Here is a 26,587-nt window from a genome sequence, read left to right as displayed (position 1 = left end):
TGTGCACCATGTAATCCCAACCCAAGCAATTAATTAACTGTAATTTAATTGCGATGAATTGTGCACCATGTAATCCCAACCCAAGCAATTAATTAACTGTAATTTAATTGCGATGAAGTGTGCACCATGTAATCCCAACCCAAACAATTAATTAACTGTAATTTAGTTGCGATGAAGTGTGCACCATGTAATCCCAACCCAAGCAATTAATTAACTGTAATTTAATTGCGATGAAGTGTGCACCATGCAATCCCAACCCAAACAATTAATTAACTGTAATTTAATTGCAATGAAGTGTGCACCATGTAATCCCAACCCAATACATGCCATTTAAATGTTTGATCAGCGCTGACAATAACTTCATTCGAACGGTTTTCCAAACGCCCTTGCGTCTCTGATAATCATAATTATTTAATGCCAGGTTACTTTTTCTTTGATTTTTGAGGATAACAATTATTAGTAGTAGTAGTAGTAGTAGTAGTAGTAGTAGTAGTAGTAGTAGTAGTAGTAGTAGTAGTAGTAGTAGTAGTAGTATTTAACAGGGCCTTTATTGACGAAAATAAGGGTCATTCTTTCTTACAGTGGTTGAGCGCGATGTTATTTGGTAATGAAGTCATAGCCGAGACCGCTAACATTTCAGCAAGACCTCGCACACAAGAATTACAAAGAAACTGGAGAATTTGGCTCTCAGTGAGTTGACATACACATTACGTCTGTTGCCTTGAAGGAGGCCTGTAGTTCCTCCCTTCATTGTCGAGCCAGTGAGATGTGTGGGCAGGCGCGGAAGCAAGTACCTTCACTTCCGCATGTGTTTCGTTCATGTTAGATATCGTCGTACTTTCGTTTTCTCCACCGTCTGATAGATGTGACTAATGGGAGAGAGAGTGTAAGCAGGTACTGGGTGTACTGAGCTCGATAGCTGCAGTCGCTTAAGTGCAGCCAGTATCCAGTATTCGGGAGATAGTGGATTCGAGCCCCACCGTCGGCAGCCCTGAAGATGGTTTTCCGTGGTTTCCAATTTTCACACCAGGTAAATGCTGGGGCTGTACCTTAATTAAGGCCACGGCTGCTTCCTTCCACTCCTAGCCGTTTCCTGTCCCATCGTCGCCATAAGACATATCTGTGTCGGTGCGACGTAAAGCAACTTGTAAAAAAAAATTTAAAAAAATAAGGTACTGGGTGGTTCTGAAGGCTGGACTGATTTCTTACCTGAAATTAATATTTCTGGCCACGAGATACTAAAGATATCGCGTGTACCAGATATAACGGCACTTCACTTTTCCTTAAGGGAGCCTCAGCAGTTCGTTTCTATGTTGCCTTAGGACGCCCTCTTCCTTTACATTACATACATAATTTTATTAAAAGAGGATATAGACACTTTTGGAATTTCTTCAAGTCTTCCGTAGTAAATGGATGGTACGAGGCTCATTTTTAGTGATGTCTGTTACCTGATGGTATCCAGTCTTTAGGCCTTATTTACATGTTGATGGGGGATTCATTCCATCTCACGAGGTTAAACCATGTGTTTATATGAGAATCAGGAACTCAGACAGGAAATCCTAATAGTACTGGTGAGTCAACTATCAATGTAACAACGTGATACTCTCTGCAGAATGTATAGGACTGGGTAGGTCAAAGCATTTAATGGATTTTATGTAGTATTCTCATTCTGAGGGAAAAACTACAGATACTCCCATAAACATTCGGTCACTCTGATTTTTGACGCACTTTTATTGGGTAGTTATTCTTACACTATAATGATAACGTATAATACACTGAAACATGTAGGAAAACATAGTAACACGTTCTGCAAACATCGTGATGTACGTCAAACTCTTCTGACAGTCATTAGTACGCCATCTGTCGTACAATAAATAAAAGCAATAATTCTAGTGCCAACTCAAAATTTTCGGCCGCTATACATAAAGCAACATAAACTCGCATAATTCACAACCCTGTTACACATTCAGTACCTTGTAGGTCCACTTTGATGCTTTATGACATCTTCAAGTCGATTCGGCATACTGGCGATAACTTTCTTGATATAATCAGGGCTTAATGCCGCCCATTCTTGTAGCAGTCTCCTCTTCAAGTATGTGAGGGAACTTGCCGGCCGCAATTGCAGAGCTGCCTTCGTTTGACTCCACACATTCTCGATGGGGTTCAGGTCGAGTGATTGTGGTGGAGTTTCCAAAACCTTCGGGCAGTTGTACAGCAGCCACTACCTGACAAGTTACGACTTGTGATTGGGGTTGTTATCTTCGTAGAACTTGAAAGTACGCTGTACACCAAGTTGTTTCGCATATTGTCGCAAAATGTTTTTGATGATAGCCATATAGCCCTCTTTTGTTAAAGTATGTTCAATGAAACTCAGTGCAGCAAACCTGTCTGATACAACACATCCCTACACCATCGCACATCCTCCACCATGTTTTACCGTTGCTTGTAAAATTGCTTGTTTTCAGTTCAACGTGACGTTTCCGCCACACCAATCGCTTTCCTTTGGACCCGAAGACGTTGAACTTTGACTCAATAACACATAACACATCCTTCCACCAAGCACTGGGTTTGCTTACGTAGGTTTTTGTGAAATCTAGCCACTTCTTTGTATTTACCGGACTAATGTATGGTTTCCTTCTAGCTCTTCTCTCAAAGAACTCATTCCTTCGCAGTGCTCTTCGCACGGTTTCACTACCCACCTTTTTTCCACACTCTTCTAATGCAGCTGCTGCCAGTTTCAGAGCACTAAATTTGGGATTTCGTTTCAAATTCCGAAGCACAAACCGCTCCTCTCGTTCTGTTAGCCTTTTTGTCTGCCTGTCTGGTGAACTGAATCAATTCTGTCTTCATTTTTGAATCGGCTTATTATATATCCAACTGTTTTTCTGCTTATGTTAAGCATCTGCGATATCTTTCTATGCGATTTATCTCGAGCATGATGTAATATCACGAGTTGGCGTTCTTCATACGTGGTATAGTGTTGTCTTTTTGCAACCCATTTGATACCAATCCGCAAACACTGCAACAAATGACTTCGGCACGACGTCTCTTGTAGCACCGCGCTCCTAAACTGAACGTTTTGCAACGCTATCTGTCCTGCCTCTGTCAATGTACACAACGGCAATCGCGGCCTTTCCTTGTGAATGAATATATTTGAGGCATGCCATTTCACCCATGTGCGCAATGTCCTTTCTTTTACAGCATACTGTATGTCAATACCCCGTGATTCCTCTTCGGCATAAGCAACCACAGGTAGTTCCATTTCTTGGACACATTTGGCTTCACGTTCTGCTCATGGTTGCGTTATTGTCATCACTTTTTTGCGGATTTTATCAGTGACCGAATATTTATGGGAGTGACTGTAAGTTTTCTGCTACCCAGTAATCTTCTCTTCTGCATAAAAGCTTTTTTTTCGTCTGAGCAATACGGCATTTAACTTCTGACCAAGGTAAGTGAGAGACTTGATATGGCCTATATCCGAGCAATCAATCTTTAACCAAAGAGAATGTTCGGGAATTTTGAGACTGTCATGCATTTTGTACCTGAGGATTTCAATTTCATACCAAACTTTTGCACCATTGTTGCAACTCTCGACAGCATTACCTACAAGATAAATGGGCTGCCATCTACTGTATAATGGCCTGAACAACTGCGAACGTAATTACGTATATGGGTATTCCTTCATTTTTACTCCTAAACTCGCGCAGCTGTGAGCTTGCATCCGGGAGATAGTGGGCTCGAACCCTAATGTCGCCAGCCCTGAAGATGGTTTTCCGTGGTTTCCCATTTTCACACCAGGCAAATGCTGGGGCTGTACCTTAATTAAGGCCACGACCGCCTCCTTCCAATTCCTAGCCCATTCCTATCCCATTGTCCCCATAAGACCGATCCGTGTCGGTGCGACGTAAAACAAATTGTAAAAAAAAAAAAAAAAAAAAATACTCCTAAACTTGTGTCTTATAGAGCTTCCGCCATTATCAACTCACCATTTATATTACGCTTTAAGAATTAATTTATAAAATAGGTATTCAAAGGTCACAGAAGAATGGATGTCTATATTCATGGATATCTATAATAATTAAGTTAGAATAGTTTCCTGAAACTAAGTTAAAAACAGTTTATTATAAGATCGCTTTAATTTATAAGAACCTATCTGTAAGTTTATCGAGCTAGTTGGATACGTGGTTAAGGTCACGTAGCTGTGAGCTTCCATTCTGGTGATAGTGGTTTCGAGCTCTACTGTGGGCAGCCTGGAAGATAGTTTTCCGTGTCTTTCCATGATCACAGCGGGTAAATTATTGGGCTGTACCTTAATTAAGATCATAGTCGCTTTCTTACCAGTCGTAGAGCACCAATCATCGCTGTAAGTCCTGTCAGAGTCGGTGAGACGTAAAACAAATAGCAAAATTAAAAAAAGAAACTAAGTTTTTAATATAAGTAAGTTATCGTAGGTTCGCCTCCATAGCGTAACGGTTAGTGTTGTTAGCTACCGTACTCGTGGGCCCGGATTCGATTCCCGGTACTGCCAGAAATTTTAGAATGGCACGAGGGCTGGTATTTGGCTGAAATGGTACATGCAGCTCACCTCCAATGGGGGTGTGTCTGAAAAGAGCTGCACCACCTCGGGATGAGGACACCAATTTACTTACTAGTTATAGATTTTTGAAAGAAAGTGTATGGTCGGAAAGTACAGCAAGCTTCGCAGCCTGAATCTCGCTTTGTAAAGTAAATAAATAAATTAATAAACACATCTTAAATGGTTGGCTAGAATAGTAAATTTGCGCTTGATAGTGTCCTCACAACAATAATGTATGTATATCCAAACATTGTCCCGAACCAAACTACGGGGTTGGGTATGAAGCGAGTTTTTATGATCGGATGTCCTTTCTGACGTTAACCTCATCAGAGGAGTTAATGAGATGAAATGAATAACGTGATATATGATAGTAGGAAGGGAGAGTGTGAAACCCGGTGCCAGCACATAGACTACTCCAGTCTAATAGCACCAAGGAGTCTGCTCAAGACTTAATGTCGCCATTCCTGATAATAGTACTAATACGAATACTAATACTAAGAAGAGGAAGAAGAAGAAGAAAAACAAAGAAAAAAGATAGATAGAAAGAAGATTAATGGCCTGATTGAAACATTGGAGGTAAAAGAAAGAAGGAAAGAAAGAAAGAAATGTTTTGATGAAATCGTGAGCCCTGTCAAAGAAAATAGTAAGTGCAGAAGGCGAACTATACACCCAAGTGGAGAAGATATCAGACACCATCCGGAAAAGAAGGACCACTCTTTATGGACACGTGACGTGAAGACACGTGACTCAAATGAGCTCACCAAGATTGGCCATTCTGATCATTATCTACTTTCAGAATAATTAAATCAAAGGAGCCTGGTTCATTGAGGTAGAAAGAGACCTTGAAGTGTTGGAGATCACATATCATGACATCCTGGAGCTTGTCCTACTCAAGAAGAAACTTAAAGCATGCTAGGGATTCCAGAAAATGACGAAGCTATAAAAAAGGAAAGGACTGAAACGGGAGAAAAGGGAGCAACACAAAGAATGAACGCGTAAGTACTGTTCAAATATCAAAGCTCAAAGAAGGATAGAGTTAAAATGATACGGTCCATAGTTGGCCAAAACGACGTGAATAATAATAACAATAATAATAATAATAATAATAATAATAATAATAATAATAATTCGTAGACTTTCACGACCACTAAAAGGCATTATAATCATTAATTGGGGATATTGGGTCGTGTAATATTAATAAAATCAGCTGACGCGTTTCGATCCTGCGACCAGGATCGTCTTCAGAGCAGTAACAAATCATAATGGCAACTGTCACTCCATAGTAACGATACTCAAGATAGAGAGACCTTGTTAGAAATATACCGAGCTCGATAGCTGCAGTCGCTTAAGTGCGGTCAGTATCCAGTATTCGGGAGATAATAGATTCGAACCCCACTGTCGGCAATCCTGATGATGGTTTTCCGTGGTTTCCCATTTCACACCAGGCAAATGCTGGGATTGTATCTTAATTAAGGCCACGGACGTTTCCTTCCCACTCCTAGGTCTTTCCCATTCCATCGTCACCATAAGACCTATCTGTGCCGGTGTGACGTAAACAAATTCTAAAGAAAATTGTTAGAAATATAGTTCATTCCAGGACCTCCAGAGACACGGAGAAAGATGATGACGAGTTGACTAGGAACAGTAGCCATGATCTACTCAGTATATAGCCGTCACCTTTATTAAAATTATGTCAAATAATAATAATATTTTTCAAACATAATTTATGTAATGGCTTGCCAAATGTTTGCTGTCGTGGTAAATGGCCAAATGGCCTTAGATACATAGATGACAGTTTTTACCTTCATAAGTACCTCCTTTTTTTCTTTTTGCTAGTTGCTTTACGTCGCACCGACACAGATAGGTCTTATGGTGACGATGGGACAGGAAAGGGCTAGGAGTGGGAAGGAAGCGGCCGTGGTCTTAATTAAGGTACAGCCCCAGCATTTGCCTGGTGTGAACATGGGAAACCACGGTAAACCATTTTCAGGGCTGCCGACAGTGGGGTTCGAACATACTATCTCCCGAATACTGGATACTGGCGACTGCAGCTATCGAGCTCGGTCATAAGTACCTCGAAATGTTGTTCAAATTTATGTTAGTATCATTAGCATGAATAACTACAACTATATCGTTACGTAATTCTTGTATATGTGCAAGGAAGAAACGACCAGGAAAAGACTGTAGGGTATAGAACAGGAAGGAATATGCGAACATACTAGGAGCGCCGCCTATTGATCGAACCAGACCCGACCTCCAACGATAACGCTCTGATGAACACTGGCTTTCACTCTGACATTCCTTTACACTTTATTTTCTTCCGCCGGTTTATTTTTATCCTCTATCCTTTCTAACTCAACGTTAAGGCTTCCTCCTCCATAGCGTTAGCAATTTAAGGCGCTCCAAAAAAGTCTACGAGATTGTGTTTAATCTACCTAATACAGCGCAACTTGCAAACCCAGTATATATTATTCTACCAATGCTTCGCATGCACGGCTGCTTTTAAATGCCACTGACACAGAAATGTCTCCCACGTGATGAATGTTTCGTCTCTGCCTCGGAACTTTTCATATAATGCTTCGTCAAATTGAAAGTAATAAAAGGAAGAGGAATTCGGAATATCAAAAACTTCTCAAAGCAAATTTATTCTTGAACCATGGTATTTCTTTTTAGAAACCCACCTTATACTTCAGTTGAATTGCATCAAAGCTTGGTATGTATGTACTCTAGTGAGTTATAATGAGGATTTATTACTTCCAAAATGAAGCATTTCAATGTAAAATCCATGCCTTATAATTCTTGGTTGAAGGGTAGCCTATGTTGTTTATTATTTCGAGTGTAAAATCAGCGAGCTTTATATTTTGCTTCCTGTGTTGAAATACAAGATCCACTGTGATCCTCAAAGATTTCCTATGATTTTAGGGTGATTACTACCGTCTTATGGGCTCATGAGCTCTTGTAGTTTAGCACAGAATGCGAAAAGAAATTAACAGAGGATTATTATTATTATTATTATTATTATTATTATTATTATTATTATTATTATTATTATTATTATTATTATTATTATTATTATTATTATCACATGAATTTCATTTTGGATACATCCTAGTGGCAAAGCTTAATTGCAATAGGGAGCAAGGAAATTAAATTGGAACATTAATTACGTAACTGCAATAAAGTACTTCATTAGTATTACAATGAAACAAAATATTCTGAGAAAATATATCGAAAAAATGATACATGGAAAAGAAATGAAAACAAGAAACAATAAAAACACTCAGTTAGAGAAAATTTACAAAACTCAGCATGATAATTAACATAGTAATTAATCACCGTTAGTCAGGAATTCGCACAATATTTGGAGAACATAACAGAATATTCCATTAAAACAGCGTATCAATCTATATAAAAATATTAATGGCCTGTGTCTGTACATTGATTATTTTGACGAAATCTTGAAATAGTTATCCGTTTCAGGTATAATAACGACCATACATATATTGTTTTATCTTTGGTATCTATTTGAGAAGAACTACTAGATATATTTCAACCAAATTTTATATTTAGAACCCTATCTATGGGTAGGTTTTAGGAGCAATATCATGTTACATGTACACTTTTTCAATAGGGAGATGTCATTAACTGAATGTTTTACAATGAATATCATAACGGCCATACCTCAAAAGCGGGTGCATCTGGAGCAAATTTCTTAAAACTGAAAATGTACCGGAGATATTTTAACCAAAATTTATATTTAGAGTTCATCTATTCAAAGATAGGTTTCAGGGCATATACCATTACAAAAAAGCCTGAATGGACTGGAGTTTTATAGGAAGACCGAAACAATAATTTTACTCTTCCAGAAATACAAATGACCAACCTTAATGGAAATCTACCAAATTTAATAGAAATCTATTTCTAAAATATTTTCTCGAGTAAACTTTTTCGGTAGGAGGGTTAATAAGGGAAATATTGTTAAGGAAATGTTTTACAGTCCAAGTCCCAAGGAGCATAGCGCAAACGAGTGTGCACGTAGAACAGATTTCTTGTAACTACTGGAAATATTTTAACTGGCACACAATGCGAAATTTCATCAATCTAGAGGAACTTTTATCCGATGTTCGACCACGAGGTATAGCCAAGAATAACTGCAATTTAAATAGCAAAATGTCTCGCTGAAAACAAATTTCGCACGAGGGTCGCATGAAACGGTTGCAAATAGCGCCTGAAGAGAGGCAACCAGTTGTGCGCGCTCAGAGCCTACGCCGAAAACGCATCGTGCCATCAGTATATTTGACTTCCATGGTGCTGTGCTTACAAGCATTAATCAGTGCAGTCCCGCAATACTATTGCCGGTGTCTTACTGTAAGATTTTATAATTGAAATTTGACTTTCATTGTAGGATTAGTTTATGACAACGTTTTGAAAAGGCTGTACGTTAACGTTTGGCAAGAAATCTAGTTTTTGAATTTCTAACAAGGTTTTAACTTGCTTTTTTTATGGTTTCAGGCTTCAGATTAACTTTGTTTTAAATCTCATGTAGTATATTAGTGAAATGTCGATAAATCTTGAGCAATTTTGTGCAATAACATTAAAACTTTCTTATTTATTTGGAATAGCCCCCGGATTTATATGGCGTACTGTATCGACGGCACAAATCCCATCAATACCGGGAGAGAATTTTAGACGACAACGCAACGTGGTTGGAAAAGGAAGTTGACTTCATCATTGCGCCTGATCCACCTATAAATAGTACTGATAACAGTAGACTGAAGGAAGCGTTGAAGAATGTACCTCAACAGTTCTGACTAGAAACATGAAATCACTTGTCGAATCAACAAGCAACGAGGGAATGTCAAAGGCTACTGTATCAATACTACAAAAGGATATAAAATGGGACTAGGCAGTTATAATGAAAGAGCTTTCTTCTTCTTCTTCTTCTTCTTCTTCTTCTTCTTCTTCTTCTTCTTCTTCTTCTTCTTCACAAGGAATACAAAAGGTCAACAAATCTCTAATATCTTTACAAGTTGATGAAAATCTTTCAAAAAACCAATATAAGAAAGAAAATCCAGCTGAAAAATGTATCCTTCCTACGATAAGGTTAGAAATGATAAGCAACGTTGTTATCCTGAAGATACAACAATGACCAAAACATCCATTGAAATCTCTATGCAGTCCCTTCATGATCGTAATATAACAAGGCAATGGCGAAGCCCAAGAATATGTTTTGCGAACTTTTCCCGATGTTGGTAACAATGGCATTGTTATTAAATATGGCTATAACGGTGCTCAACAAAGTATGTATCACCATTTCTTTTTAGGTGAGCACTCAACTGACGAAGGTTTGTTTAGTAACTCTATTCAGATTTACAATGTCGATACCAACAATAAATCTGCAGTTTGTAAATATCACTGAGCGAGTTGACCGTGCAGTTAGGGTTGCGCAGCTGTGAGCTTGTATTCGGAAGACAGTGGGTTCTAACTCCACCGTAAGCAGCCCTGAGGATGGTTTTCCGTGGTTTCCCATTTTCATACCAGGCAAATGCTGGGTCTGTACTTTAATTACGGCCACGGTTACTTCCTTCTCACTCCTAGCTCTGTCTATATCCCATCGTCGCGATAAGACCTATCTATGTCGGTGCGAATAAAAGCAACATTGTTGTACTTGTAATTTGGCTCCTTTCTCAAACAGATATTGTCACCCCATAAAATTGTTTGTTGAAAAGGAAACGGTCGATGTTGTAAAACAAACGAAATACAAAAATAGAAGAACGGATCGCCAATCTCACTCCTACCGTAATAAATGCAGGTGGAAAAGAATTTATCGTGAGGCCTAAAATAAATTTTGTTTGATTTATGGAAGAGTCAATAATTCTATATCCACTTGTGCCTCTAAACAAACATATTATTTACGTGGAGAAAAACCGAAGGAGATGAATAATCTTAGTTTTCTCAGAAAAACGTCGTTCAAAATTGATTTGGCTTTTGGACACTCACAGCTTAATTCCTGAATCCTTTTTTGGAATGTACTCTGCACATTTCATATAGACGAGATATCAAAACATTGCAGGTACGGGTCAAAGAAAATAGGATCGAAATGGAAGGGATGAAAAAGGAAATATATCCCAACAAGTTTGTAGTGAGCTCGGACTATTGGTGGTCATGCGTATACAATGTACACGAAACAACAATGATGTCAATACAGCCAGCAAGAATTTTAGAAATGATGAAAAATCGTCAAAAATACTTGGGATAGGCTTAATAAAGAGATTTCAAGTAATTTTAGAATGCCTAAATTGTGGTTTCTCCGGTTCATACAAAGTTGTTGATTACACTCGTTGCTCTTTGAAAATGTATTTGAACAGTATTCTTTGTGCAGACAAATATAAATATAGCAGAAAATACAGGGAACTCTTCACAAAAAAATCATCAAATATTAATACAAATAAGGATTTAATCCATAGATTGCTGATAACCTCTGATCTAATAAACGTGCTCCTGCCAACAAGAAACATTCCGAAATAATGCGCTAGGTTGTATGATGTGAATTAGGAAAGCGGGCGTGCCAATATAATCTGAACTCCCAAACTCGAATGTGACAGGCAGTCGGCAAGGCGGCCTGCCATTACAATGAAAACTCCCCAACCCAGACTTAATATGAGAAACGAAGTATGGCGACCTTCCAGCCATTTTGCTCAGGCAACGCCAAGAGGCATGCAATTTAATAAAATCTTACTCCCAACGTGTACACTACTGCACCTAGAATTCTGTATATGATGTAGAATTCCGTAGTGAAGCTCTAAATAAGTAAACTGCTATACTCACGTAACCGTGGAGCATAGTGTGGGAGTGAGCTATTGCAAAATTTTGGCAAATTATTTTGCAGATATTCTATTTTCAAGCATACATTTTGAAGTAATTTGTAGGTACTCATGAGACAGATTGTTCTGAGAATGTTTGTACAATATTTCATGAAATTCCACCCAGTAGTTTTTGAAGTGATGATTTTTCGTAAGGCAGACAAAGAAACAGACAGACAGACAGACAGACAGACAGACAGACAGACAGACAGACAGACAGACAGACAGACAGACAGACAGACAGACAGACAGACAGACAGACAGACAGACAGACAGACAGACAGACAGACAGACAGACAGACAGACAGACAGACAGTTGTAACTTCATTCATATACAGAGCTCATCTGGGAAGTATGGAATTTTTAAAGAAGTTGTAAAACAAATTGGGGAAAGGTGCATCCGGGACCGTTAAAAATATAGACGACCGAGCTCGATAGCTGCAGTCGCTTAAGTGCGGCCGGTATCCAGTATTCGGGAGATAGTAGGTTCGAATCCCACTGTCGGCAGCCCTGAAAATGGTTTTCCGTGGTTTCCCATTTTCACACCAGGCAAATGCTGGGGCTGTACCTTAATTAAGGCCTCGGCCGCTTTCTTCCCAGTCCTAGCCCTTTCCTGTCCCATCGTCGCCATAAGACATATCTGTGTCGGTGCGACGTTAAGCCAATAGCAAATATATATATATATATATATATAGACGCTGCCCGAACTGTTATTCCTATCAGAAATAGAGGCCATTAAGACTACATAGAATTCCGTTTTCTAATAAAAATCCATCAACATTTTCCTCTTAACTCACTTCTTTTTTACGTATTCCTTAAGCGACATAAATCAGAATAATACGGTTCGGGCATGTTAAGAAGATGGAGGAGGAAAGAACACCAAAACAGGTGATGGAGAAGAAGTTCGAGGGAAAGAGGGTGAGAGGGAGACTTACAAGAAGGTGGATCGATTCAAGAAGAAATCTGGACGGGGAAAAAAATGATGGAAGAGGAATGGTGGAAGAAGAGAGTAAGATAAAGTGCCATAAATGGTTCCGACTGTACTAGAGATGGATTAGGACAAAAAGAGGAGGAGGATGAAATCAGAATAATGCGTAATCTGTTAATCGGATCAAAAAAGGAGCATACATGCAGGGTTTTACATTTCCTACAACAATGTCCATATGTCTTTCTTTCGCAATACTAACAGTTTACTACATTATTAGTTTTTTTTTTTTAAATATTAAAGGAGTATTTACAATGGAAGGCTTGCAGAGCGAGTGTGGTACAGCCGGATAGAATAGGATGAAAATCATCCCAGAGGCTTATTTTTGGTCTAACAACCACTATGCTCATTCACTTTGTGATAGATAGTACCTTGTTACAATTGGAGGCAGGGGATTACAAAAGAGAACGACTGTGCGATGTATCCTGAAGAGAATCCGTTGTTTCCAGGAAAGTCCATTGAAGAAGAGCGATACCTCCTGCTTGGAGGAAGGAAATGAGCAACACCGCGAGAATATACGGTAATGCTGTGTAAAGATCAAAGCCCAGCAGTTGAACAAGCGTGGTCCCACACAAGCATATTCGAAAGAAGAAACCTTCCTTTTACTATTTGTTTTAGGTCGCGCCGACACGGACAGGTTCCATGGCGACGAGTGATATTGAAGGCATAGGATTGAAAAGGAAGCGACCGTGGTCTTAATTAACAGGCGTCATGCGGTTAGGGGCGCTCAGCTGTGAGCTCGCATCCGGCAGATAGTGGGTTCGAATCCAGCTGTTAGCAGCCCTGCAGATGGTTTTCCGTGGTTTCCCATTTTTCACACCAGGAAAATGCTGGGGCGGTACCTTAATTAAGGCCACGGCCGCTTCCTTCCCATTCCTAGGCATTCCCTGCCCTATCGTCGATATAAGGTGTGTCGGTGCGATGTAAAGCAAAAAAAAGGAAAGTCACATACCAAACGGGGGGAGGAGGGGGTGTAAATCATTGACTCCAGTGGCATTCCTTGGGCTTAATTCTCAAATTACTGGTTCATTTATTTTAAGCAATTGTGACACTTGTCTATGATGAATATTGTTTCGATGACAGAAATGAGAGCCTCTTGTGACAATTCATTGTATCATAACGTGTAGCTATTATAGTCAGTCAGTCAGTCAGTAAATAGTATTGGAAGGAGGAGGTCTGATTTCATCGATGTTCAAAAATGTACAAACAGATGAGTAATATTGAGGAAGAAACTAACGAGGAGTCGAAGACTCAAACTGTGAAACTTGTTGCAATTGACTTGGACGGAAATGTATAGGAAATCTACAAAAATATACGTCTGTGACCCTTAACTGAAAAATACTGCGTAATATATTAACAGTAAAAGAGATGTTCCCTGGTTACATAAATGGATATGCTTATTAATGTACAAGCTGGGGAGAGATATGAAACGTAACAGGGAAAGTCATCAGATGTAAATTATTTTTGGACTGCTTTCACTACTATTACCAGCAATATTCAAATTCGATCTCTAGTTAGAACTTCAATGCTGGAAGACTCATGCATACTGATAGTATTTAGAATATCACTGTAATATCAGACTGGATATATAATTGAAACCAATGAGTTAAAACGACAGTCAACATTACCTTTAGATACTGGGTGGACAAAATAAAATTAGCCCGGAAAATATTTATAAGACCGACGCGGAATTTAGAATTGTTAATAAAGAGGAGAACTGCCCATCACAGGAAATGCCGGAAAGCGTGATTTCGATGCACCAATCAGTTGCTGTCTCATTTCTGCGCGTACGCATCTCCCGTTCTTTCCGATTACGTCGCTGTGTCATTACGTGTCAGTGAGTGAGAGGAGCAGACGTGTTTAGTGTCCAGTTGAATGCAACTCTAAAGGGTGCTCACGATAAAACAGCTCCTGTTTATTGCCGAGTGTTATGCGAAGCACAATTCGTGGAAAACCTGTGCGGAACTGAGTGCGCAAGAGTTTAAGACTGGGAATGTTTTGGCAAAACCTCCAGCAAAGTTTGCAGTGCAAAACATATTGGTAAAATGACGTGAAACGTGATCTGCAGCGAATAAAAACCGTAACTACCAGAAGCGAGTTTGAACACCAGAAAACATTGCTCCAATGAAGGAAAGCCTGGCACGAAGTCCATCGAAATCTCAACGCCGTTAATTTGTTTAAGTTAGAAATAGGAGATCGTCTATCAAAATGGACCTGCACCTGTATCCTTACAAATTTACTGCTGTGCATTCGTTAAACCATCCAGATGAACCTTCGCGTTGAGTTCCACCGGTGGTTTCTGAGTGAAGCAGAGTGAGGACTTTTGGATCCTCAGATTTTCATTTCTTCAGATGAGGCCTGGCTCAGCCTGTCAGGGTATGTGAACTCACAGAACAAGCGCCAATATGCATCAGAAAATTCCCATCAGTAAGTAAAAAAGCCGTTGCATAATCTCAAGATTGGTGTGTGGTGCGCAAGTCTGGTGTCCACATCATAAGACGTTTCTTTTACTAAATTGTTAATGCTAACCGGTATATCTAGACACTGTTGAACAACTCTCAGAAGATGAACGACTGTACAAATATTTTTAGCAAGACGGAGCAAGAAGTGCACACCACCTTGACAACATTGTCATGAATACATGAGGTGTACGGTGAGGGCAGGAAAATCAGCAGGGGCAGTACTGTCCACGGGCCACCTCGATCGCCTGATCTCACTCCCTGGTATTTTTACCTATGGGCCAAATTGAAGGGTCAGGTGCACTCCAATATTCTTCACACACTAGAAGACCTACAGCTGAATATTGAACCGCTATTGCTGCTATCCCTCAGGCAGAGCAGAGCTGCTATGATGTCAATTTCCAGCATCTTCTGTGATGTTCATTAACAAGGGTTAATCCCGCGTCAGTCCTATTGCAAATATTTTTTCAGGCCAGTTTTACTTTTCCCACCCTGTACAAGGTCTGTGATGCAGTATGAGTCATGACGTTTAAATGGAAAGAAAGGTCACATTGCATCAAATATGGATATGTCAATGCAGACAAAGTTACAGTAACTGTTTCTTGTAGAATAGAGTAAAGTGAACATTTTGCAGAAGCAGGAGCCGTATGAGAGATTGTAGCAAGTGTTACGCACTACATTAGCAAGCCCTAGTGAACTCAAGTCGGGCTCGCTTTAGAATTGCACCGTTGAGTAAACTCTCAGTTCTTCTGAGTACATCGTATTCCCACCTTCCTCCTTCTCGTCTTGTCTCTTCCATTTTCATTTCACGCTCATTTTCGAGCAACAGTAATTACAAGAACATGAGAACTGAAATATCGAACGAAATTACGTTCCCCTCAGCGAGTCCTATTACACGTGGCGTGTGGTCTACATGAGTGCTTGCCTTCCCATTGTAATTAGACTGCAATTTGCTCGATGATTTTGTTTAATGTTCACGTCACCTTGTATGAAAGATTATCTACTGTAGTTGAAAGAAAAAATAACGCGAGTACATTTTTTACGATATACGAAAAAGGGTAGAATCTTTGGTCACAACGACGAGAGAGGGCGAGATCAGATTGTTTGGTTGTTCCCTAGTAGCCTTATGCAGGGGGTACATATGGTCGGCGTATTGTTCTTTGGTTCAGAGGGTCCCGGCCTGGCTGGTGATTTTAACCACAAATGGTTATTTCCCTTAGCCCGGGAACTAGGTATTTGTGCTGTCGACAACATACTTGCAACTACACTACCCTCCATCGCAATAACACGCAGTTTCCTATACACGGCAGATGCCACCCACGCTCTTCGGAGGGTCTGTATTAATTTTCAAAACTTGTTTTACGTCGCACCTACGCATATTGGTCTTATGGCGACGATGGGTCAAGAAAGGGCTAGAAATGGGAAGGAAGCGGCCGTGGCCTTAATTAAGGTACAGCATTTGCCTGGAGTTATAATAGGAAACAACGAAAAACCATCTTCAGGGCCGCCGACAGTGGGGTTCGAACCCACTATCTCCCGAATAATGGATACTGGCCGCACTCAAGCGACTGCAGCTATCGAGCTCGGTAGGTCTGTCTTACAAGGGCTTCGCCAGACTACAAATAACAACACGAAGATCAGAAGGCGTGCCTAGGTGTTAATAATGTTGTTTTGCTTTACATCCCACTAACTACTTTTACGGTTTTTCGAGACACCGATGTGCCGGAATTTAGTCCCGCAGGAGTTAATTTATGTGCCAGTAAATCTACCGACACGAGGCTGACGTATTTGATCATCGTCAAATACCATCGGACTGAGGCAGGATCAAATCTGCCAAGTTGGGATCAGGAGGCCAGCGCTTCAACCGTCTAAGCCAGTCAGCCCGCCCGCCAACAAACTTTGCAATAAATATGATAAAGTTTTATATAAATTATTAGAAAACGTAAACTGGGAACATCAGTTGAATAGGAATCATGAAATGGGCTAGGCAGGGATGGCGAACCACGTGGACATAATAATATTTTATACATAAGTCTTGTACTACAGACAACGCATATCTTATAATGTTTCACGTGTAAGAAATAAATATCGAAAATCTAAATACTAGTTCCATTCGGACGTGCAATATGGCAACACTGATATGTCCGAATGTCATTATAGATAATGTCGTTTTCTGGTGGTTTTTTACGCTGACCTCGCAAACATGTTTTCGGTGCAGAAAAGATCAGAAACTTAACGAAGGTGGTGACCGTATTTTTCAAGAACTCTGGCCAAGGGGATTCGGACTGATAAAAAGATGTGTTGCCTTTGTTTGAATTCAATTGTATCCCCCACATTTAATGTGAAGCGCAATTTCGAGACTGGTCATTCAATTCTTTCTTCCATTTCAAATGAAGAAAGAAGAGAGTTCGTTTCAAAAAAATACCAGGCATTAGACAAAACAAGCTAGTTCTTTTGTATCATCTTTCCGGCCAAGGAATAATATCAGTGCGGCTGTTTCCATCTGTCTCACTGCATAGTTCAGCATGCATGGGAAACAGATTTCTGACGGTGAGTTGTTAAAAGAAAGTTTCTTATTGACATCCGACACATTATTTGAAAAGTTCCCTAACAAACAACTAATATTTAACAGAATTAAAGGAATACCAGCCAGCTTAACTGCTGTCAAGGAAAAATAATAAAAATGAGCGAAGAAGTTTCGGAGCAGATGAAAGGTAATTTGGAAAACCCCCACATGTATACAGTATCTTTTGATGAAAGCATGAATGCGAACTTACAAACAAGGTAAGGTAAGGGGTTGTCCTGCCCGAAGGCAGGTCTGAACCTCCGCAGAGGTATTCCTGAGCCGGAGTTTACTTGCGATAGGGTGGCCAGTTCCTTTCCGCTCCTCCGTTCCCTTACCCCCCACCAACAGCGCGTGGCAACCCATCCAACTCCTGACCACGCCCAATGTTGCTTAACGTCGGAGATCTCACGGGATCCGGTGTTTCAACACGGCTACGGCCGTTGGCTTACAAACAATGATAGCTATTGTTTTAGATTTCCTTCTGGAAATGTGATGAAGGAGAAATTAGTTTAATTGTTGAGCGAACAAACTACAACATGAAAATATTATGAAGCTAATGGAGGAATTGAAGTCCATTCGGATTATTAGTACTTTTGATTTTTATATCTAATCATTATATTTTTTACAATTTGTTTTACGTCGCACCGACACAGATAGGTCTTGGGGCGACGATGGGATTGGCTTACGAGTGGGAAGGAAGCCGCAGTGGCCATAATTGTGTTACAGCCCCACGGAACATGCAATCAAATGTATTTACACGATATATGTATAATAAATAAATTAGTAAATGAATAAATGTATCATATTATGAAACATAATCGGGAATTTAGAAAGGAAGTCGCGGGAGGGGTGTTGTAGGTTGTAAACATCCCTTAATGGAAAACAACAAGTGTCACAGTCAACTAATGAGAATAATAAACCAGACTTAAAATGGCACACTAGTTGGAAAAGGTTCGCCATTCCTGGACTAGGGTGTACTAATCACCTGGACATTTGAGATTCTCTGATTTCCGATATTTCTATTTCACCGTCGAGTTGGCTTGCGGTTAGGGGCGCTCACCTGTGAGTTTGAATTCGGGAGGTAGAGGGTTCGAACCCCGCTGTTGGCACCCCTGAAGATGGTCTTCTGTGGTTTCTCATTTTCACACCAAGCAAATACTTGGCTTGTACCTTAATTACTACCATGTCTACTTCTTTTCCACTCCAAACCCTTTCCTGTCGACATACGACCTATCTCTGTGGGTGCGACGTAAAGCAACTTGTAAAATAATATGTTTCGATTTCTATCAAGGATCTCGTGTTTGCTACAGCATTGAATGATACGTTCTGCATTACGCACGTATTTTGATCATCACGTTGGTTAACAATATTAAACAATGTATATTTATTTATCTAATTTCCATTGAGTAAATTATAAATTTTCAAATAAATGGCATATTACTCTCGATGGAAGCAAACTTTCCTCTAGCGTCAGATATTCAGTTTCAACAGCGTCATAGCGAAAAAAATAAAAATATTGCACTGTTTTAATTTTTTTATACAATTGGGCCTTTCACAAGATCATTCCTGTTATTCCAGCACATATTCTGCGACTTTCTCTAACATAGTGATATATGTAATAATGTGGATTTCCATGTGATATACAGGCTGGTCGGATACAGCTTGAATTGGTTATATGTGCGTTAGAGGGTTCATCATGCTGATAAATATAATTGGAAATTTTAATAATAATTATTATTATTATAAACAAATACATCGAAATTGGGAAATATTCCGGTGGCAATGGTCACTTACAATAGTGTGATAATAAGGTAAAGTTAAAACTTAATCACCCAACAACAACAACAACAACAACACTGCAACAACAAAATTACAACAAGCAATTCCGTGGAAAGAAAATATTACAAGAAATACTACTAGCTTAACATTCTAAATCCACCCTCATCATATCGTCGTTGCCAGGACAAAACCTCCTATGTGATAATATTTTCGGAGGTATACTGACCCGCAGCACATACATTATGAAGAGCGAGAATTCCTTGAAAATATTCACACAATATTGCACCTTAGATGATAGGACCTTACCGGCCAAAGTTCGAAGATAAAATATTTCACTTAGGAGGTTTTGTCCCTGCAGCGACGATATACAAATTCACAAACAGCTTGAGTATATCCAGTGTTTACCTTACGTCTCACAATACTATAAGTTGAGCTTACTACTAGCTTCACATTACAAGTGATAATAAAGTAAAGTTTAAACCTAACTACCCAAAAACACCACTACAACAACTAGAGTATAACAAGCAATTCCATGGAAAGAAAATACGACAAGAAATTCTATCGAGAATTGAATGTAAATTCTGAGCCGTTAAATAGACAATCTAAAGTCGGACATACGGGTACCACTGCGTTAGGTTTAGGGCATTTCTTGACCTAAAAAATTGTACATCCTTCCGTAAAGCAATTGAATGTCAGAGGAATATATTAGTTAGATTGCATGTTTTCTTTGATATTAAGTCAGGCAAACCTTCCAGTGTCTCTTGCACTTGCTCAACATGGCTGTACGACACTTCCTCAAACAAAACTATGCCACTACATTGTGCATTAACGCGTTCTATTGCACGAGGATATTAAGAGAAGTTCTCTAATAATGATTAAAGTGCTTAAGTTGTTTCTAATGATACTCTCGATTCAATCCGTCCGCGTGGTGGGCGGTCTTGTCGTAATGTAGCGGAACCTCTTAAGTTCTGCGTCATTACTCTGGCTACAATTAGTCGTCAAGACGCCTGCTGCGGGAAGGATGAAGAAGAAACGAAGAACCAGTCGTAACGCTGTAGTAACGACAAGGTTATGAGGTTCACGGCCATAAAAATGAAGAAACATTTACATCAAGGAGTCGAAGAAAGGAGGCCTTTTACTTACAAGGAAGACTTTCTTATAGGAATAAATACAAAAGTTGTTGCTTAATTAGGGGAGACTGATGACTCGTGGTTAAGAGCTCTGAGTACTTTGTGCATGCCATATGGATGTGCGGATTAAGGGGGAATTCTACACAGATTTTGGACCAAGAATTGTCAAATACAATGAGATTTTGATAGTAATATACCTTCAAACTTTGAGGAACATGGTCGTTCTCTTTCAATGTTTAAAAGATTCCTTAAGAGACAAAATACGGGGCCCTACTACGAAAAACGTAAAATTAAGCAATTTCTTCAATATTGCCGGAAGGTGAAGGGCTTAAGGACTAGGAAAGGTTTTGAATTGCGAGTCTTGAATAGCTATATCGAACTAAAAGGAAAAAACACCGAAAATCACTTCCGGCCTAAATGCAATTCCGGAAAAACAGCCTAAACATTGAGTTGCTTCCCTGAAAGGCTAGAACTGTGTTTTTCTTTCGTTCTTTCTTTCTTTCTTTCATTCCTTCTTTCTTTCTTTCTTTCTTTCTTTCTTTTGTTTTCCACTCTTTTCCTTTTTCATTAACATCCTAGCCAGATTAAATTATTTAAATACATTTTTCTGTAATGTGTTCCTTGGTTCAGTACCCTCACGATACTTTTTTTAATTTTTGAAAAATGTCCACACCGACTGTAGTTATAACGACTTAAGTGAAAGTCTTCATTTACTCACAATAGCGCTCATAGTGGTAGAAAAAGGCAAACTGCTATTCTAATCGACCGGATAAGGATGATTAAGAAAAGGATTGCAATTTTTAGTAACAAATAAAGAATATATTCTCATAGTTAATCATTTTTTAAACCTAAAATTCGTAGCTGATATCCATAGAATGTTTTCCACATTGAGTTACTTGCGTGAAGGTCTAGAACTATGGATTTTGTACTTTTATTCTTTCTTTTCTTTTTGCATGTGAGCCCGTTTTCGGCGATGATAATAATAATAAATCGTACGACCTCACACCGTTTGTGTGTCAATGTTGACGTTCTGTTTTACTCTACCAGATCACAGAGTGTACCGGATCCCTGTTGGGCGATCTATGGCTGAATTTAGTTAATTTTATCGGCTAGGCACAGAATTCGTCACCTAGTAACGTCTGCATGCCGAATTCATACGACAGGGATTGCCAAATGGATTTGTCGCACCGTTCAAAATCGCTGTCTCCCCTGCCGCATTTGAAATCGCAATCTTTTGGTTTGGAGGACGACACTCTACCACTATCCACAGAAAGTGGGGAGCTGTGGAGACATTTAAATCACATCTGCGCGTCACTTTAACTTGGCACGCCCACTCTAGGTTTCCTCATTCTCAAAAGGTAGGCCTACTTGATCTAAAAATTAAAATGATTCAGAAAAATATACTTGTAAGCTAACTAGCTTCAAAATGTGTAAAAATATGTACCTGTATGATTTTTCAAAATTTTGAGTACCATTTTCTAATGTTCGAAATCTTTCAAAAACTTCCTTGTGCCAACCAATGAAAAAGCAACTACCTCTTAAGATACAAACGCTAATTATTACAAAAATGTTAATCATATATTACATATTGTTTTCTTGACCATGTCAAACTTAACAACCAAATTCAGAAAGGAAAATATTCGATAGAGTAGGAGCACTTTAGACAGAGACCAATTTTCTTTGGAAAGGGTGCCAAAATTATGTTTATTTTCTTCTTAATCCTAGAATACTAACATACCGTGATATTAACGTGTATACGTCATATAACTACGCACTGCTCCTTCCCGCGTTACCCCCAACTGACCACCTGCATGCAATGCTTCGACTGATTAATATGGATGATGTCACCATAGCATTTAGATGCATGTGTGAGGAGCGAATGCCGAGAGAGTTCATTTTCGTTATGTCGCTGCACTTTTTTTACGTATTGTTAGTATTGACGCATTATCGTTGGTACGTGTAACTTCCGTATTATTAGTATGTAACAGGTACTTGGTTGTTGTCGTATGCGGGTAGGTTGCTCATTGCTTTATAGTTATTAGACATCTAACTTTCCAGGACACTAGGGATAAACGAAGAGTGTCATAGTAGCTCATTTGCCGTATTCTTGACGAGCTGAATGAAGGTGAGAGCAGGGAAGACAAACGTTTAGAAACTGAATTTGAGCACAAAGACTCTCCGATGACGATCCGGACTATTCACCCAGTGACTATGGTTCCGAAGACAATCTCGACTGTGATCCAGACTGTGTTGAAATGTAGCAAATTGAGCAGCCATCGAAAGGGAAATCTCAAAACAGGAACTGGGAAGAGAATAACAGAAGCGACTACTTCAAACAGCTCATCTTCAGCCTCTCAACCTCTAGAAGAGCTTTTTGTTGACTGTGAAGTAGATAAACTCTTTGATAAGGATGTGGATAACAACTGATTCAAACACAAGGAAATACCCAAGGAAGAACATAGTTCATATCCGACCATAACCTACTTCGAACGTAAAAGCGGATTCACTTAGGTGTTTTGAATTATTCTTTACCAACTACATAACGCTAACTATACTTCGTAAGTCTTAAATATCATATTGGTTCTGGCAATAATGTGGAGTTTCCTTATTGTTTTAGCGTAGATATGGACATGCAAGTAAAATCTACGTATCTTAGTATTGCCCTACTACCGACTCATGTTAGTACTCTGAGGATTATTCTCGCCGCACGGTCTAATGGTAGGGAATCTGTCGCTTATCTGGAGGACCAGGGTTCGATTCTCTGCCACGTCAGGAAATTTTACCTGGTTCTGAGGGCTGGATTGAGGTTCATTCAGCTTACATGAGAACGACTGAGGAACCGTTTGGCGGTTATATAGTGGCCGAGAGGTTTGATCGCTCTGACCACACGTCACATCGTAATCTGCAGACTTTCAGAGTGAGCAGCGATCGCTCGGTAGGCCATGTTTGTTTTATCTTAATACAAATGATAGAAGCTGCCTTATCAAATTTAAAATCAGGCTACAATAAACACAGAAAGTTCAGTAATGCCCACGTTCACGAGGTGTGTTCCATAATAAAATCTCGGGTTGAGTAGTTCAAATTACAGAGCGCTCGCTGGCCTTGTGGACCGAAATTGGTGGGTTAGGTTCCAGTTCAGTACGGAGGCATTTAAAGGTGCTCAATTACACCGGTTTCCTGTTGGAAGATTTGTTGGTATGTAAGTGAACTTCTGTTGAACAAAATTCAGCTACCTCAGGCTTAGTCCTACAATCCCCGAGCTCGATAGCTGCAGTCGCTTAAGTGCGGCCAGTATCCAGTAATCGGGAGATAGTGGGTTCGAACCCCACTGTCGGCAGCCCTGAAGATGGTTTTCCGTGGTTTCCCATTTTCATACCAGGCAAATACCGGGGCTGTACCTTAATCAAGACCACGGCCACTTCCTTCCAATTCCTAGGCCATTCCTATTCAATCGTCGCCATATGACCTATTTGTGTCACTGCGACGTAAAGCAAATAGCAATAAACGTCCTACAACCAAGAACATTATTATTATTATTATTATTATTATTATTATTATTATTATTTACGATGAGGCCTGCTAGAGAATAAAAATAAAAATAAAAAATTAACATAAATAAATAAAAATAATAAAAATAAAATAAAAATAAAAATTTAAGTTCATTTTTCCTTGTTTCCTCTTCCGTTCTTTCCAGTATTCCTTCATCATTCCACTGTGCTTTATTCTTCTCTCCTCAGACCACTTTGGACCGGGCTTGATTTTCATTCTTCCTTGCAATTCTTCCATTCATAAAACTTTCGTTTTAAAAATCTCTCTTTCTGTAGTTTCCCCTTCTCTTATTTTATTTCTTTCCAAATCTTTCCTGACCTCTTGTATCCAGCTTTTTGTTGACTTTTTCGTCCAAAGGTTCTTGAATATCTGTTTTGTCAGTCTGTTATCATCGATTCTATAGATATGTTAAAAAAATAGCACTCTCCTTTTACTTATTGTTTATGTTATAAGCCGTGATCCAAAAGTTTCCGTCTGAGGGCGTTGCTGCAGTGGATATGCAACGTAACGCGACTCCGATGCGGGTATGAAAGCACGGACATGTAGACAAAGGGATTAGTGAGGCAGTTGGGTTGTGCCGAGTTGCGTGCGTTAAATGCGGACACGTGAACTATGGTGACGTTATTACCAAATGCGTCCAAACAGGACCAACGTGCTGTTATTCTGTTTCGCCTGCCGAAGGACAAAAACAGAGGGAAATCCATCGGAGAATTAAAACTGTGTATTGGGCAGCATGCCTATCGAAAACCACCGTTGTGAAGTAGTACACCAAGTTCCATGCGGGTCCGTTTCGACACAAGACTCTGGTCGATCTGGGAGGCCAGCCTCATCCATTACGAACAACAACAACAAGCGGGCGATGGATGAGACCTATAGTCCTGATCTCTTCCCATGCGATTATCATGCCTTCGGTCCCCTCAAAAAGGCCTTGAACTGTCGATGCTTCCTGTCAGACGAGGATGCGCAACAGGCGGTTACGGACTACTTCACACAGCAGGACACGGTATTTTACCACACGAGGATCTTCAACCTGGGGCGTCGGTGGGATGAGTGACTCAATGTTCACGGCGATTTTGTCTAATTGACATCCTCACTCAGGACTGCACGCCCGTTGAACGGAAACGTTCTGATCGCCCCTGATATATTTTCTATGTTTTGGTATATTTGCTTGTTACTTCTTATTTTCCATTTTCTGTGGTTTTCAGTGGTCGTAAGATTTTTCTCATGATTCTCCTTCCTAGTACTTCCAGTTTATCGAAATTACAGTTCAAAACTAGGCATTCACTTGCGGATTTATTATTATTATTATTATTCGTTTAGGACTACGATGGACCACGTGGTTCTTAACTCTGGTGAGCTCTTTCCTTCCTCTTAGCCCAGTATTCCTTCATTCTAGCGCTATGGATGTCTTTTCTTTCTTGAGTCCATTTCACTCCTGTTCCTGGACGCAGTGATTTAGTTGATAGTGACTGGAGAGTGTCAGATGTCTTGACTAACTTTCTGAACTTATCTCGGTTGTAAATGTCAATGTGATCAATGTTAAGGTATTGTAGGTCTTTCCGCACTAAATTCGTCCATTTGGCATTGGTTGCTTTCCCCCTAGATAGAGTGTTGAAGATCCTTGAAGTGAGTCTCTGGCTGTCCATCCTGACTACGTGACCATAGAACATTAGTCTTCTCTTCCTCCTAGCTGTTGTAATGCTCTCTATTTCACTGTACAGTTCCTTGTTGTTATTTACAGTGCACAAGTATTATTCGTTTGATTTCACCGCAAGTAGAGCTGCGGGAACTGCTATGCAGCTCAGCAGTTTTTTACTTTCGTGCCTTACCTGTCATGTTATTTCTTACGAACGTAGTTAGAGTGGGGATCCATGTCTAGGGTCAGTTGTAGTGAATTGTAATATACAGGCTTGTTAACTGTAATCTTACACTAAAACCTTTATTTTATGAATACATCAGCCATTCTAGTAAAAGAACGCATCGCTTTATTTTAATTAGAAACAGGTTTAATGTGACAACAAGAATTTCTGGCTACAACGAGAACAAATGGAATGACAATATTTCAGCTTTAACATTTGCATTCCAACGAACATTTCTGCTCGTGGCAAATTAAGCAATCCCTATTTAACATAAGGTAACAAAACATTATTCTTAATTTAACGAAATTATAAAAGCCAGTGCTCGCTTGGGAAGAATAAAACTGTGTGCAGTTTAGGGAGAATGTGCAACCAGAAGCTTTGATATTAGTCACTTTCTACCAGTTGAACAAGCAGAGGAATAAATCGTATGCATATTATTTACTATTACAGTAATATTCAAGGGGATTCTCTGCGTTTTAATAACGGTGTTACAAAACACACCATTTAAAATCTGTCTAAATAATGCTGTGGATAAAGAATTAAATTTGCATTGAAGTGCAAATATTTCGGTGCATGAAATAGCGGTATGATATCACATGATCCAACTCTTTTTTATCAACAATATCTGCGTCGTCACTCACAAGGGAACAAGAATGTATAGGACTATGTTTAATTTAATGGTCTATTTTTTTCCTCTTTCTTTTTTGTCCCCGAAAACCGTAAAACTAGTTAGGGGGACGAAAAGCAAATAATATTATTATTGCCTTTTTCTTTTACATCGCACCGACACGGACAAGTCTTATGGTGATAGTGGAGTAGAA

The sequence above is a fragment of the Anabrus simplex genome, chromosome 6 (assembly GCF_040414725.1).
Source record: "Anabrus simplex isolate iqAnaSimp1 chromosome 6, ASM4041472v1, whole genome shotgun sequence".
Classification (NCBI taxonomy): Eukaryota; Metazoa; Arthropoda; class Insecta; order Orthoptera; family Tettigoniidae; genus Anabrus; species Anabrus simplex.
The sequence above is the reverse complement of the archived record's forward strand: the minus strand, read 5'-3'. Positions refer to the sequence as shown.